Source organism: Balaenoptera borealis, assembly GCF_965194805.1.
Source record: "Balaenoptera borealis genome assembly, chromosome: 2".
Lineage (NCBI taxonomy): Eukaryota > Metazoa > Chordata > Mammalia > Artiodactyla > Balaenopteridae > Balaenoptera > Balaenoptera borealis.
In genome coordinates this window covers 63,051,159-63,064,170 of record NC_138867.1, presented here as the reverse complement: position 1 = coordinate 63,064,170, position 13,012 = coordinate 63,051,159, and the positions used below count along the sequence as shown (strand labels likewise).

The 13,012-nt window shown below is 36.9% G+C and overlaps 1 protein-coding gene, 1 long non-coding RNA gene and 1 pseudogene across 3 annotated transcripts in view; 2 read left to right on the top strand and 1 right to left on the bottom strand.

The window, feature by feature from the left end:
* The window catches only part of LOC309622610, a 385,320-nt gene that overhangs the window by 201,273 nt on the left and 171,035 nt on the right, over window positions 1–13,012 (bottom strand). The gene's annotated exons all lie outside the window — the stretch shown is intronic.
* The window catches only part of TBCA (tubulin folding cofactor A), a 99,100-nt gene that overhangs the window by 49,328 nt on the left and 36,760 nt on the right, over window positions 1–13,012 (top strand). The window lies entirely within an intron of this gene.
* LOC309622469 (large ribosomal subunit protein uL11 pseudogene) lies at window positions 7,473–8,081 on the top strand (annotated as a pseudogene). Its single transcript has one exon. The product of its transcript is annotated as a large ribosomal subunit protein uL11 pseudogene (transcript).

Here is a 13,012-nt window from a genome sequence, read left to right as displayed (position 1 = left end):
CAAGATCACATTACAAAGTAGTCAAGAATTAGAACTAAAACCCAGATCTCCTGACATTCCATTGGCTTAAATTTTATTTGACCTGAGTAGGAGAATTGGTAAATTACTTCTTATATAAGCTGATTTATGGAATACTCTACTTTCTTTAAAATTCCCATCACATAAATAATGCCACTGCTAACACTTAAATAATGCACTGTTTGCCAAAGAAAGCTGGAAAACAGTCACTGGAGATGGCTAGCCTTTCATGTATTAGTAAGGAAAGGACTGCCTGCTTTTTGTTTTTATTGTCGTTGTTAACAAAGGCTTTTGGTCATACTTTCAGTCTAAGAATCAGATCTGCAAATGTGAGTGTTCACACCTAGCAGATAGACTTTTGATAGTTTCCTTAGTGACATGAGCTTTTTCATATTTATGTCAAAAACTTCAGGAGTGGCTGTAGCTATTGGTTTAAACAAACAGGAAAACGGTTCAATTATAAGCTATATCTTTAGAAAACTTTTGGAGATGTTATTCTCATATATTTCCAAAAGTCCTTTCTAGGTTTCAGAAACCTTATATACATATGCCTTTAGTTTAAGTGGGCACAACTAATTTCCACTGTTTCTGTTACAGAATGTTGGATAGATCTCTAATATTCATCATCTATATGATTTTTAATGCACTGACACAGGATGACTATTAATTTAGATACTATTGTGCAAGCAGCTCAACTGTAAAGCATTATGTAGATGTATATTGTCATCAAGATACAACTATTTTGGTTATAGTTATTTGGATAAGAAATCAGTTTAAAATTCTGCTGGGTGAGTTGAGGAAGGCTTCCTGGAAGAAATGACATTTGAAGTAGATCTTGAGTGAGTGGTCGAGATGAGGAGTTGAGGATTGGGAAGGGGAGTCGTGTTCTCTTAGCAAAAGAAATAAGATAAAAATCTCCATTTAGGAAATGAGTTGGATATACTTGGGACATTTTATGGACATTATGATAGTTGTGTAAAAAGCATGGAGTGTTGGGGCTTCCCTGGTGGCACAGTGGTTAAGAATCCGCCTGCCAATGCAAGGCACATGGGTTCCAGCCCTGGTCCAGGAAGATCCCTCATGCTGCGGAGCAATTAAGCCCATGTGCCACAACTACTGAGCCTGCACTCTAGAGCCCGCGAGCCACAACTACTGAGTCCACGTGCCACAACTACTGAAGCCCGTGCGCCCAGAGCCCGTGCTCCACAAGAAAAGCCACCGCAATAAGAAGCCTGCTCACCACAACGAAGAGTAGCCTCCGCTCGCCCTAACTAGAGAAAGCCTGCGAGCAGCAACAAAGACCCAAACGAAGATGTAGCCAAAACAAAAACAAAAACAAACAAACAAAAAAGCATGGAGTATAAAATGAGAAATACAGCCAGGGGGTCTTTAATATCCTTTTGAGAAATTTGGAATTCTATAGACATTGTGTCTGTTTATTGAATTATCTAAGTAAAGCAAAGGAATTCTAGTGACAGTTTGAAGGCTGCATTGTCAAGGTAAAGAAAACAGTTGTTTCCTTGTGTTTAAATTTTTTCTTTTCCAGCTAGATTTTTTAACTTAGAGCCAACTTGACCTCTGTTGGACTGTGTCTAGTTAAGTGCTACATAGTAGTGGTTGCACAATCAGAGTTTATTTTAAATGGATGAATTTCTGCTTTGAGAATTTCTTTTAAGTGGAGATAATCCTGTTTTATGTTGTTTTGGTTTTTTTTTAACATCTTTGTTTTTTTGAATTTTAGTATTTTTTTTATACAGCAGGTTCTTATTAGTCATCCATTTTATACACATCAGTATATATATGTCAATCCCAATCTCCCAATTCATCACACCACCACCTGCCGCTGCTTTCCCCCCTTGGTGTCCATACGTTTCTTCTCTACATCTGTGTCTCAATTTCTGCTCTGCAAACCAGTTCACCTGTGCCATTTTTCTAGGTTCCACATACATGCATTAATATGCGATATTTGTTTTTCTCTTTCTGACTTACTTCGCTCTGTATGACGCTCCCTAGATTCATCCACGTCTCTACAAATGACCCAATTTCATTCCTTTTATGGCTGAGTAATATTCCATTGTGTATATGTACCACATCTTCTTTATCCATTCGTCTGTCGGTGGGCATTTAGGTTGCTTCCATGACCTGGCTATTGTAAATAATGCTGCAATGAACATTGGGGTGCATGTGTCTTTTTGAATTATGGTTTTCTCTGGGTATATGCCCAGTAGTGGGATTGCTGAGTCATATGGTAATTCTATTTTTAGTGTTTTAAGGAACCTTCATACTGTTCTCCATAGTGGTTGTATCAATTTACATTCCCACCAACAGTGCAAGAGGGTTCCCTTTTCTCCACACCCTCTCCAACATTTGTTGTTTGTAGATTTTCTGATGATGCCCATTCTAACTGGTGTGAGGTGATACCTCATTGTAGTTTTGATTTGCATTTCTCTAATAATTAGTGATGTTGAGCAGCTTTTCATGTGCTTCTTGGCCATCTGTATGTCCTCTTTGCAGAAATGTCTATTTAGGTCTTCTGCCCATTTTTGGATTGGGTTGTTTGTTTTTTTAATATTGAGCTGCATGAGCTGTTTATATATTTTGGAGATTAATCCTTTGTCCGTTGATTCGTTTGCAAATATTTTTTCCCATTCATTAGGTGCCATTTGTTTATTTTTGTTTTTATTTCCATTACGGTAGTAGGTGGATCAAAAAAGATCTTGCTGTGATTTATCTCAGAGTTATCTTCCTATGTTTTCCTCTAAGAGTTTTATGGTGTCCGGTCCTACATTTAGGTCTTGAATCCATTTTGAGTTTATTTTTCTGTATGGTGTTAGGGAGTGTTCTACTTTCATTCTTTTACACGTAGCTGTCCAGTTTTCCCAGCACCACTTATTGAAGAGACTGTCTTTTCTCCGTTGTATATCCTTGCCTCCTTTGCAATAGATTAGTTGACCATAGGTGCGTGGGTTTATCTCTGGGCTTTATGTCCTGTTCCATTGATCTATATTTCTGTTTTTGTGCACCAGTACTATATTGTCTTGATTACTGTAGCTTTGTAGTATAGTCTGAAGTCAGGGAGTCTGATTCCTCCAGCTCCGTTTTTTCCCCTCAAGACTGCTTTGGCTATTTGGGGTCTTTTGTATCTCCATACAGATTTTAAGATTTTTTTGTTCTAGTTCTGTAAAAAATGCCATTGGTAATTTGATAGGGATTGTATGGAATCTGTAGATTGCTTTGGGTAGTGTAGTCATTTTCACAGTATTGATTCTTCCAATCCAAGAACATGGTATATCTTTCCATTTGTTTGTATCATCCTTAATTTCTTTCATCAGTGTCTTACAGTTTTCTGCATACAGGTCTTTTGTCTCCCTAGATAGGTTTATTCCTAGGTATTTTATTCTTTTTGTTGCAGTGGTAAATGGGAGTGTTTCCTTAATTTCTCTTTAAGATTTTCATCATTAGTGTATAGGAATGCAAGAGATTTCTGTGCATTAATTTTATATCCTGCAACTTTACCAAATTCATTGATTAATTCTAGTAGTTTTCTGGTGGCATCTTTAGGATTTTCTATGTGTAGTATCATGTCATCTGCAAACAGTGACAGTTTTACTTATTCTTTTCCAATTTGTATTCTTTTTATTTCTTTTTCTTCTCTGAATGCCATGGCTAGGACTTCCAAAACTATGTTGAATAATAGTGGTGAGAGTGGACATCCTTGTCTTGTTCCTGATCTTCGAGGAAATGCTTTCAGTTTTTCACCATTGAGAATGATGTTTGCTGTGGGTTTGTCATATATGGCCTTTATTATGTTGAGATAGGTTTCCTCTACGTCCACTTTCTGGAGAGTTTTTATCATAAATGGGTGTTGAATTTTGTCAAAAGCTTTTTCTGCATCTATTGAGGTGATCATATGGTTTTTATTCAGTTTGTTAGTATGGTGTGTCACATTGATTGATTTGCGTATATTGAAGAATCCTTGCACCCCAGGGATAAATCCCACTTGATCATGGTGTATGATCCTTTTAATGTGTTGTTGGATTCTGTTTGCTAGTATTTTTTGAGGATTTTTGCATCTATATTCATCAGTGATATTGGTCTGTAATTTTCTTTTTTTGTAGTATCTTTGTCTGGTTTTGGTATCAGGGTGATGGCGGCCTCATCGAATGAGTTTGGGAGTGTTCCTTCCTCTGCAATTTTTGGAAGAGTTTGAGAAGGATGGGTGTTAGCTCTTCTGTAAATGTTTGATATAATTCACCTGTGAAGCCATCTGGTCCTGGACTTTTGTTTGTTGGAAAATTTTTAATCACAGTTTCAATTTCATTATTTGCGATTGGTCTGTTCATATTTTCTTTTTCTTCCTGGTTCAGTCTTGGAAGATTATACCTTTCTAGGAATTTGTCCATTTCTTCCAGGTTGTCCATTTTATTGGCATAGAGTTGCTTGTAGTAACCTCTTAGGATGCTTTGTATATCTGCGGTGTCTGTTGTAACTTCTCCTTTTTCATTTCTAATTTTATTGATTTGAGTCCTCGCCCTCTTTTTCTTGATGAGTCTGGCTAATGGTTTATCCATTTTGTTTATCTTCTCAAAGAACCAGCTTTTAGTTTTATTGATCTTTGCAATTGTTTTCTTGCTATCAATTTCATTTATTTCTGCTCTGATCTTTATAATTTCTTTCCTTCTGCTAACTTTGGGTTTTGTTTGTTCTTCTTTCTCTAGCTCTTATAGGTGTAAGTTTAGATTGTTTATTTGAGATTTTTCTTGTTTCTTGAGGTAGGCTTGTATTGCTATAAACTTCCCTCTTAGAACTGCTTTTGCTGCATCCCATAGGTTTTGGATCGTCATGTTTTCATTGTCATTTGTCTCTAGGTATTTTTTGATTTCCTGTTTGATTTCTTCAGTGATCTCTTGGTTATTTAGTAATGTATTGTTTAGCCTCCATGTGTTTATGTTTTTACTTTTTTTTTTTTCCCTGTAATTGATTTCTAATCTCATAGCATTGTGGTCAGAAAAGATGCTTGATATGATTTCAGTTTGCTTAAATTTACTGAGGCTTGATTTGTGACCCAAGATGTGATCTCTCCTGGAGAATGTTCCATGTGCACTTGAGAAGAAAGTGTAATCTGCTGTTTTTGGACGGAATGTCCTATAAATATCAATTAAATCTATCTGGTCTATTGTGTCATTTAAAGCTTGTGTTTCCTTATTAACTTTCTGTTTGGATGATCTGTCCATTGGTGTAAGTGAGGTGTTAAAGTCCCCCAGTATTATTGTGTTACTGTCGATTTCCTCTTTTATAGCTGTTAGCAGTTGCCTTATGTATTGAGGTGCTCCCATGTTAGGTGCATATATATTTATAATTGTTATAACTTCTTCTTGGATTGATCCCTTGATCATTATGTAGTGTCCTTCCTTGTCTCTTGTAACATTCTTTATTTTAAAGTCTATTTTATCTGATATGAGTATAGCTACTCCAGCTTTGTTTTGATGTCCATCTGCATGGAATATCTTTTTCCATCCCCTCACTTTCAGTCTGAATGTGTCCCCAGGTCTGAAGTGGGTCTCTTGTAGACAGCATATATATGGGTCTTGTTTTTGTATCCATTCAGCAAGCCTGTGTCTTTTGGTTGGAGGATTTAATCCATTCACGTTTAAGGTAATTATTGATATGTATGTTCCTGTTACCATTTTCTTAATTGTTTTGGGTTTGTTTTTGTAGGTCCTTTTCTTCTCTAGTGTTTCCCACTTAGAGAAGTTCCTTTAGCATTTGTTGTAGAGCTGGTTTGGTGGTGCTGAATTCTCTTAGCTTTTGCTTGTCTGTAAAGCTTTTGATTTCTCCATCGAATCTGAATGAGATCCTTGCTGGGTAGAGTAATCTTGGTTGTAGGTTCTTCCCTTTCATCAATTTACCTATATCATGCCACTCCCATCTGGCTTGTAGAGTTTCTGCTGAGAAATCAGCTGTTAACCTTATGGGAGTGCCCTTGTATGTTATTTGTCGTTTTTCCTTTGCTTTTTTCAATCATTTTTCTTTGTCTTTAATTTTTGCCCATTTGATTACTATGTGTCTTGGTGTGTTTCTCCTTGGGTTTATCCTGTATGGGACTCTCTGCGCTTCCTGGACTTGGGTGGCTATTTCCTTTCCCATGTTAGGGAAGTTTTCGATTATAATCTCTTCAGATATTTTCTTGGGTCCTTTCTCTCTCTCTTCTCCTTCTGGGACCCCTATAATGCAAATGTTGTTGTGTTTGATGTTGTCCCAGACGTCTCTTAGGCTGTCTTCATTTCTTTTCATCCTTTTTTCTTTATTCTGTTCCACAGTAGTGAATTCCACCATTCCGTCTTCCAGGTCACTTATCCTTTCTTTTGCCTCAGATATTCTACTACTGATTCCTTCTAGTTTATTTTTCATTTCAGTTATTGTGTTGTTCATCTCTGTTTGTTTGTTCTTTGATTCTTCTAGGTCTTTGTTAAACATTTCTTGCATCTTCTCGATCTTTGCCTCCATTCTTTTTCTGAGGTCCTGGATCATCTTCACTATGATTATTCTGAATTCTTTTTCTGGAAGCTTTTCTATCTCCACTTCATTTAGTTGTTTTTCTGGGGTTTTATCTTTTTCCATCATTTGGTACATAGCCCTGTGCGTTTTCATCTTGTCTCTCTTTCTGTGAATGTGGCGTTTGTTCCACAGGCTGCAGGATTGTAGTTCTTCTTGCTTCTCCTGTCTGCCCTCTGGCCCGTGGTCCCCAGGACTGTCGCAGCTTCAGCTGGTGGGGCCCCTCCAGAGCCGGCAGCTTCAGTTAGGCCACCCTCCCCTCAGGCTCCAGGGCAGTTCAGTCTGTTGTTTTGTTTTTAATGCAAACCTATGAGTAGGACGTATAAAACTGGGCTTCTCATGTTTGCCCTTTAGAATGTATGTAAAGTGTGTACGGAATAATGAAGAATGAACAATAAGCATATGGGTATGTGAAGGACAAATTAAGCCAAATAAACTTGAATGCCCTTATTGTGTTAGCTTTTTAATAGAGTAGAATTACAAAATTCATATTCAGTAGGTAGGAAGCTAATATCTAATTTTCACTGGAATATTTAATAGTATTTTAGGAAAATTAAAATAAGTTCTTGTTAGTTGTCAACATGGGCTAAAAACTAGCAGTTGGATCATACCAAAGGTAATGATGGCATCATATTGAATTGGAGGTGGTGTTTTGCATGGTGCCATAGGTGTTATATTAAATACAATTTTATTTAAATCATATTAATTACCTGGGAGAAGGCATGCAAGAAAATTCACAAAGGATGCAAAATTTGGATTGTAATTAGAACAGAGCTGAAAAGAACTAGAGTGATGAGGCATGCCTAGGTAAACATAATGAAATTTCCTTTGAAAAATTAATTCCCTTGAGAGGAAAATTGAGCAAATTATATGCATTAAAAATGTTTGCTTTTGGCTTTCGGCTCGGAGGAGGCCAAGGTGCAACTTTCTTCAGTCGTCCCAAATCCGGGTTCATCCGACACCAGCCGTCTCCACCATGCCACCTGAGTTCGACCCCAGCGAGATCAAAGTCGTGTACCTGAGGTGCACCGGTGGGGAAGTCGGTGCCACGTCTGCCCTGGCCCACAAGATCAGCCCCCTGGGTCTGTCTCCAAAGAAAGTTGGTGATGACATCACCACGGCAACTGGTGATTGGAAGGGTCTGAGGATTACAGTAAAACTGACCATTCAGAACCGACAGGCCCAGACTGAGGTGGTACCTTCTGCCTCTGCCCTGATCATCAAAGCCCTCAAGGAACCGCCAAGAGACAGAAAGAAGCAGAAAAACATTAAGCACAGTGGAAACATCACTTTTGATGAGATTATCAACATTGCCCGACAGATGCAGCATCGATCTTTAGCTAGAGAACTCTCTGGAACCATTAAAAAGATCCTGGGGACTGCCCAGTCTATGGGCTGCAATGTTGATGGCTGCCACCCTCACGACATCTTAGATGACATCAACAGTGGTGTGGTGGAATGCCCAGCTAGTTAAGAACTGCAAAGAAAAACAAAGTGTTATTTGACAACCAGTGGAAAAAAAAAAAAACTTTTGTTTCTAATTTGGCATTTGCCAACGAATGAAAGTTGAGTACCTCAGTTAAGAGCCTGTCTTTCCATGTTGTGATCCTTTGTATCTAGGATATCAGTAACCAAAATTTCTTCATAATATGTAAAATCTATATATATGATTTCATAGGATCTAGACACCCATTTGCTTATAGAGAAAATGTTTAAGATTGAGAGAAGTTCTGAAACAGGAGACTTGTAGTCACTCTTTGTGGAGAACTATAACTCTAGAAAATGTTTTTAGTAATGTCCCAAATCACTAATTGTTTTCATTTTTTCTTTAAAAAGATTGTAATAGGTTTCCACATCTATCAGTAATACCCACCCTGAATATTAAATTAATGAGACTCTACCAAGAAATTACCTCTCAAGTCTTCTAGAAGTTTCTCCTCCTAAACAAGAAAAACAAAAATGTTAGCTGTCTTTCACTTTCCCATTAAATTATAATACTATATTTTGTGAAAAGTGCTTTCTTATCCACATAAATCATGAAGCCATAGAGATAAGATTGATAGACCTGACTATATAAACATTATAAAATAAAATTTCTCTAGGAGAACAGAACAAAAAAGGAGGTAAAAGGAAGAAAAATCAAATAAGATGGAAAAACAAACGACATATTGGGCAAAGTATTTACCAACTACATGCCAGATAAAGGATAAGATCTAGAATATAAAAAGAGTTCTTACAAATTAATAAGAGAGATGAACACTCCACCATAAAGATAGATAAAAATATAAACAGAAAATTTACATACAAAGAAAGGAGAATTGGATGACATGAAATAATAATAACACTGTGAACTACATATGGTTGTAAGTACTTCATAGATATTAACCCATTTAATTCTCCCAGCTACTAATATTGGCAGATACTGTTGTTATCCTTGCTTTACCATTGAGGAACTGAGGCACCAAGAATTTAAGTAACCTGAACCAGTGGAACCAGCATTCAAATTCAGAAAGTCAGACTGTACCCTTAATGACTATAACTCACTAATAATCACAAAAATACAAGCACAGCTATGATATTATTGGTCACCTATAACACTGGCATAAATGAAAACACCAATACCAAGTGTTGGTGAGAGAAATGGGCTCTCTTCTCACTGTTGATGCAAATGTCAGTTGGTACAGTCTTTATGGAGGGCAATTTGGCAATACATATCACTAAGTTAAATGCACATACCCTTAGACCTAGAAGCCATGCTACGATTTTCATTTAAATAAGATATGCAGACAAGGGTATAGATGTATGTACAATTATGTTCATCTCAGTGTTTACAATAATACTTTAAAATTGGAAATAATTTAAGTTTTCATCAATAAGATATTGCTTAAAATCTGCTGCATGCAATCAGTGAAACACCATACATATAGTTATTAAAAAATACCTGCTATAGGGCTGTATGCATTAACATGGAAGGACTTCCACAACCTACTGAGTGAGACTAGACAAGGTCACTGTGAAGGAAGGGATAGTATTTATCTTGTTCATTGCCCACTGCTTGGCACAGTGTAAGCATATGGTAACTATTGGATGGATGGATGGACGGATGGACATACGGATAGGAGAATATGGTATAGTGAAAACATTCTAAGACTTGAAACTGGAAGGTTTCTGTTTTGTTCCCTCCTAGTAACAACAGATCACTGGAATTCAAGCCCTTTAAAGCATTGGTGTTCCACAAATATTTCTTAAAAAAGAAGCAATTCAGCTTGTGTTAACATCTGTATTAATTTCTTAGGGCTGCCAATATAAAATTACTGTGAACTGGGTGGCTTAACACAACTAAAATTTATTCTCTCACGTTTCTGGAGGCTAGAAGTCTGGAATCAAGGTGTCAGCAAATCATGCTCTTCCCTCCATCCTTCCTTGCCTCTTCTAGCTTCTTATGGTTGCCAGCAATCCTCCATTTTCTTTGGCTTTTGGCAATATAACTCCGGTCTCTGCTTCTGTCTTTACATGGCCTTCTTCCTGGTGTGTCTCTTATAAGGACACCAGTCATTGGACTTAGGGCCCACGCCAATCCTGTATGACCTCATCTTAATGAATTATGTCTGTAGAAAACCTATTTCTAGGCTTCCCTGTTGGCGCAGTGGTTAAGAATCCGCCTTCCAATGCAGGGGACACAGGTTTGAGCCCTGGTCCAGGAAGATCCCACATGCTGCGGAGCAACTAAGCCCATGCGCCACAACTACTGAGCCCACGTGCCGCAACTACTGAAGCCCGTGCTCAGTAGTTGCACAGCCTAGAGAAGCCTTCTCTGCAACAAGAGAAGCCACCGCAATGAGAAGCTCACGCACCACAACGAAGAGTAGCCCCCGCTCGCCACTACTAGAGAAAAGCCCGCACGCAGCAACAAAGACCAAATGCAGCCAAAAATAAAATAAATTTTAAAAAAAAAGAACCTATTTCCAAATAAGATCACATTCTGAGGTTCTGGGTAGACATGAATTTTGGGCAACACTATTCAACTCCTTACAACATCTCAGCTGAATACAGCCTTAAGGATGGAGTCTTACTGAATAGTCAAACTTTCAAGTTTTACTTTTTTAAAAACACCAAAAAACTATTTCAGTTTAACCATTCTGACTGGAAACATTTATAAAATAGTTTATATACCACTATTAATACCTAGGATTATATTAAAATATTACCTAAGAAACTGGAAATAAGATTTAATCTCAGAGGATAAAATGAAAGCAATATTTAATAGGTCATAATAAGGATACACAAAGATGTCCGAAAGAGAGAATGGGTTCTAGTCTTATAAGACTAGACTGTTAACTGATTGACTGGATTATCTTTTCCACAAAAAGTGTGTTAAGTGTATTAATAGGAAGGAAGCTTGGTCAACAGTGAAAGCGCAAAATAAAGAAAATCACAGGGTACATATCGGTTTTGTCCACCTAAAGCCTTGTCCAGGAGATGGGGGTGTTCTGAGTATAGTTTTACTGTTTGTAAGACCACCCTGTTTCCTTTAAGTAAAACAGTAGTTTTACTTTACTTTACTTTTTAGCAATGGAACTTTTTTTCCCCTCCAAAAGAAATCTTAAAAAGATTTCAAGCACATAAAACAACAGAAAACAAAGAGAGCTTCTGAGACACCTGCTTAGAATGCTAATGCTCCAAGAAAAGACTGAAAACTGCTTAAGCTATGAAATAATTCTGTTTATCTAATTTTCCTTCTTTTGGTACCATACTCACCAATGAATTTTCTGGTAAGGCTATGGGTTTTCGCATAGGTCTGCCTATCATAAGAGAGTGGGCTTGCCTTTTGAAAAAGACTTTTTTCTAGTGCCAGTAACAATTGTGCTCCTCACTGTATGTCAATAAATTGGCATTCTAGCATTATACATCAGCCTCATTAATCAACGTTGTTCTGCCCTTAAGACATGCTTCTACTCTTGGTGGGCTTACAAAATAAATTTTGAGCCTAAGAACCAGAAATTTGGCTGTGATTAATGGACCAAGGAAGGGAAAGCTTTTTAGTAAGGCCCTTCAAGAAGACTACCTCCTGACCGTTCCAGTGGAACACAACCAGACGTAGCTCCATGAGTATTAGTTTTTTCTCATTTAAATTTCTGTTAAAAGTTTTTGTTTTTAAACAGAGCATATCATTTAACCTTTTTTTTTTTTTTTTTCCTCTTTACCCTTCCTGGTCCTGCTGCTCCTCGTTTAATCTTTTTTAATACTTAAATTTATCACTGTCCTTTATTATAAGTAAAGGTAAGACCACTTCAGGGGATTATCAGGTTGCTGAGGCCTTTATATTCTCCTTGAAGTGCTCCTAACTGCCTTGCTTTATATGGGTCTTCTTTCTCATCCCTAGTGAGATTTCTATCATTACTTCTTCTATCAGCATGCCTGTCTATGGCACTAGTTTTCCCCTTTCTCATCTATTACCTTAAAATACAAGAAACCAAATTTTTATGTAAATTTATAAGAAACCGAATTTGTAGAAATAGACTTAAAGAGTAACTGCTCTGAATGAGGACATGAAGATCTCTCCTATAAATCATATATATAAACTTTAGTGTAAATTTTGACCTTAATTTTGGCTCTTCCGAGGCCCTTTTCTTGCTTTTTTTCTTACTTAATAAGAAAGAAATTGAAATCTCTTTAAATTAGGTAAAGGTGCACACTATCTACATATCAGAGGGTAGATGTGCTTGCAGTTTCAAAATGCATTATTCTAATAAAAAATATACGTAATCTCTTGCTTTGTCCATGTTTTCTTCAGTATTTGTACTAGAAGCATGGTTTTGGTAGAAGAGTAACTTTTACTAAACATTTGTCTCTTTTACTGAGGAGGACTGTTAGGGTATGAACTCTTGAAAGTAGATTGTAAGCCTTAAAGTTCTTGGCTCAGTAATTTTTCTTCCACATTTTTCTCTAGAATCTTAAAACTTGAAGCTTTACCTGGTTAACTACACTTAACACTACTTTAGCTTTACTCATGTTATTAGCATGAATATAGTATATTATAACTATACTTTACTTTAGCTTTACTCATGTTATTAGCATGAATGTAGTATATTATCTTTTCTACTTATGTTTTTAAAAATTGTCTTCATTTTTGTGTATTTTGTACTTACAAGTTTCACACGGTCAAGTATCTTATCTTTGTTTCTTTTACTTTTTCATTATTACGAAATCACATACTATCATTTAAGTACGTCTGTTTGGGTGAGTTAGACTTGAAGTTTGTGTTTGGGCTATATTGACTATATAACTCCAAAAAGTTTTTTGGAAAGCGTGAGTATCTTTTTCATGTTCTTGCCTGTTTATGTTTCCTAATCTGGGGAAAGAGCCAGAGTTTTTGGAGTTATAAAATTTTCCTATGGGGAATTCCCTGGCGGTCCTGTGGTTAGGACTCTGCGCTTTC